This window comes from Sceloporus occidentalis, unplaced genomic scaffold (assembly GCF_023333645.1).
Source record: "Sceloporus occidentalis isolate IW3139 unplaced genomic scaffold, rSceOcc1.0.p SCAF_403, whole genome shotgun sequence".
NCBI classification, from domain to species: Eukaryota; Metazoa; Chordata; class Lepidosauria; order Squamata; family Phrynosomatidae; genus Sceloporus; species Sceloporus occidentalis.
Genome location: NW_028317383.1, coordinates 239,114 through 243,149, shown reverse-complemented (window position 1 = coordinate 243,149; position 4,036 = coordinate 239,114). Strand labels below are relative to the sequence as shown.

Below are 4,036 nucleotides of genomic sequence, written 5' to 3'. Positions count from 1 at the left end.
ATTGATTAACATGTACCAAAGAAAAGGAAAAATAAATAAAAAAGTAATGTACAGTATTTCCTTGATTATAAGACAACCCCCGAAAAGTTGAATATTAATTTAGGAAAAAAAGAAAAAGACTGAATATAAGACAACACTATAAGAAAAAAAGTTTTACTAGTAAATATTAATTCACGTGTAAAACTATTTTTTCATATTTAATAAAAACTATGATTGATTTTTTTTTTTTATTTCTTTTTATGTGCCACTCTGCCCCAGTTTTGCACATCTGCCCCCCAGATATGCCTTATACCCCTATATGCCACTCTGCTCCCAGATATGCCTTTTACCCCCCCTATTTGCCACGCTGCCCCCAAGATATGCCTTATACACCCATATATGCCACTCTGCCTCCCTGACATGCATTTTAACCCCCTATTTGCCACTCCCCCCAGATATGCCTTATACACCCCTACATGTCACTCTGCCTCCCAGGCTTCTATGACTGAATGACGGCATCACATGACTTTCCGGTGCTCCTCCACAGAAGCCCCGGCGGAAGTGCTGGCAGCAGTGGAGATTGTCTACGCGCATCCGGCAAACGTCCCATGCAGCGCTGCAGGGACTTTGATTTTAGTCTTGTAGTGAGACCGCTATTTGATGTCTTATTGTGATGGGTTCACACATTTCCTCCCATGTAATGTCTTAAAAAGAGGTTATTCTCCACCCTAAGTGATAACTTACCAAATCTCATTTTATACATGTGGATAGGTCTCACATTCAATAAATGAAATCGTGAGCACAATTATAAGAAAGGACTGAGAATTCAATATAGTAATTACTTATTTATTAAAAATAATAAAAATTACAGAAATCCAAAATTAAACAGAGTATAACATAGAATGGCTATTAAAGCTTATATGCATGAAAAATAAAAATAAACATACCAGTCTCGATATGAAGTCTCGCTTCAGTCTCCCGGTCTGCCCCAGATTATAAATAAAGGTCTGCATATATATATATAAAAGGTTTTGTAACTAGACCTGCGTATCGCTACCTCAAAAATAGTACTAACGGTCATAAAAAAATCAGGAGAGGAAAATCACCAAGGCCAAGCTGCTGATCATTTTTACTGAATACAAAAACATTCTAATCTTAAAACATAAAAAAATCTTATGTAACAGAAGCTACTAGTTCTGCGTAGTTCAGTCCTTAACCTTAACTTCTACTGAGGCCTGTAACATTATTAGAAGACGACCTCGAATATAAGACGAGGGATATTTTTCAGAGCATTTGCTCTTCTTATAATCGAGCAAATACGGTATTTAAACAGGATATCGGCGGGACGGGAAGCGGTAAACGGCCAGTGATAGATTGTTCAGGTTGCTGATTTTTTTAACCCTTGTATCCAAGGATCCCGTATGTCTTCGTTGGCCATCATGTTTCCTTATATTGTAAATTGTACATTCTAAATTAATCTGGTTTTTAACATTTTCCAAAGAATTATTTGATTTTTCCATTTTCCAGTAATGACCATTTCAGTAGCAGATAAGATACGAATCATTGAGCTTTGTTTGTTGGTTCTTAGGTATGTGTGTAAATTTGTGGTGTCGGAGGGACCTTTGGGGGTAACTAAAACATGTTTTTAACCATATTTCTGTTATTTTCACATTTGTTGATATATATATTTAATTTATATGTTTTTAACTGTCTTGTTTTGCTCACTGTCTAAAGCAAAGTCTGTCTAAAGCAAAGCCCTGTTTGCCTATGAGGCCAGTATACTCAATGATGGACAGTATACTTTTGCTGCATAGACTTTATCCTCAAAGTGTTATTATGATCCTTGTATGTTAATCCACAGTGGAAAAAAGGCTCAAGCCTACGAATAACAATCACGTGCAATTAGATTTTCTATTTATACAACTTTCAGAATTTATCCGACAGATTTACAGCCCCTCAGAGGCAGCTCCTCCAAACCCAGACTGCATGAACTTCCAATTTAGCATGTCTGCCCACAATGCCACCTCCTTTCATCCAACCTTCTTCATCTTGGTCGGGATTCCTGGCCTGGAGGATTCACAGCATTGGATCGGTATTGTCTTCTGCTTGGCCTACATTATCGCAGTGATTGGAAACATGACATTAATGGTCGTCATCCCAATATTTCCCAGTCTCCATGGACCAATGTTTATATTTCTCATGTTATTAGCATCCAATGACATCCTGCTGGGTGTTAGCATAGTCCCTAAGATGTTGTCCATCTTCTTCTCCAGTTCCAGACTCATCCTTTTTGATGTTTGTCTAGTCCAGATGTTTTTCCTCCATTCCTTTACAAGCATTGAATCCGGCCTGCTACTGGCAATGGCGTTTGACCGGTACGTCGCCATCTGCAAACCTCTCAGATATTCCTCCATCGTGACCAGCAGACTCATAGTGAAAATCATCGTTATGTTGTGTGTCCGGCCAGTAGTTTTGTTTGTTCCATGTATTCTTTTGGTCAAACGGTTTAAGTCGTTCAAGACTAATATTATCTCTCACTCTTACTGTGAGCACATGGCTGTGGTGAAACTTGCAGACGCGGACATCCGTGTGAACAGCGCGTTGGGTCTGCTGGTGGCTTTCACCCTGTTAGGGAATGATCTGCTGTTTATTTCACTGTCATACGGCAGGATTTTCCAAGCAGTCTACAGACTCCCATCCACAGAAGCTCGACTGAAGGCATTTAACACGTGCACGCCCCATATCTGTGTCTTTTTAAGCTTCTACATGCTTGCCTTTTTCTCTTTTTATCTCACCGTTACGGCAAACACATTCCATCCTATATCCACATTATTCTATCAGATTTGTACCTCCTCGTTCCACCCATGATAAATCCACTCATGTACGGCATAAAGACAAAACTGATCCGTGAACACGTGTGGAAACTTCTATGTAAAATCAAAACATGTTCATGACATTGACCTCTCACCCCACATCTTGTGGTCACACAATAGAAATGTATCTTCAGTGATAAAAATATAGTGTCGCATTTATATATATTTACCTTTTATAATCCATGGTATGAAATGTGTCTTTACTTGGAATTATTAGATTACCACTGTTCTGCTTTCTTGCTCTCACACTTTCACTCACTCTCACTCAATCTCTCGCACACTCTCATTCATTCTCTCTGTCAATATCTCTCTACCTTCTCCGCAGTAACCAATGCCGTCAGAAGATTAAGTCAGAAGCACGTTTTTGACTTAATAAAGGGAAGATTCCCAACAGTTTGTCATTACAAAATACTGTTACAAGATTCTACAATATTTTGTTACGTTGTGTCTGCGAGAGAACCTGGAAGAACGGAGGATGTTTTGAAGGTTGGTCTGTCCAAACATTGATCAGATTTAGATATTTCTTCTGTTTACTCATATTGCATTTAATGAAATAATAAAAATAACCTATAAAAAAGTATGTGTTTGAAAGCATTCTTACATTACAGCTTTTTTTCACACCTGCTTAGAACTTTTGCACAGCACTGTATGGCCAAAAGTATTGGGATACCTGACGATTACACCAACATTGGTGTATTGTTCCCCCCTTTGCAGATATAACGGCTTCCGCTCTTCTGGGGAGGATTTCCACAAGATTTTGGGGCGTTTCTGAGGGAATTTCTCCCCGCCCAGCTCACAATCTTCTTCCAGGTCATCCCGTTGGGGTTCGATGGGGTTGAGGTGGGGGTTCTGTGCGGCCGGCCAAGTTCTTCTCCCCAATCTCTTCCAGCCGTGTCTTTATGGAGCTCACTTTGTGCGCCGTCATGCTGGAATAGAAAAGGGTTTCCCCCAAACTGTCTCCACAATGCTGGAAGCCGGGCGTCTCGGTGCTGAAGCATTAAGATGTCCCTTCAGTGCCCAAACCCTGATTTCAATAATTAAGAGATGTCCCAATAGTTTTGTCCATATAGTGGGTCACTCACTTATATTTAGATGTAGTCGATGTAACCCACCGACCCTGGATGGGTGGTTCCAAATTCGGCGGGGGGGGCAAGGAATAACCTAGGGGGGGCCCTATAGCAACA

The 4,036-nt window shown here is 40.1% G+C and overlaps 1 pseudogene; it reads left to right on the top strand.

Annotated features, from left to right (window-relative positions):
- The first annotated feature begins 1,983 nt into the window (after window positions 1-1,983).
- On the top strand, window positions 1,984-2,933 carry LOC149272922 (olfactory receptor 52A1-like; annotated as a pseudogene).
- Window positions 2,934-4,036: the final 1,103 nt, after the last annotated feature.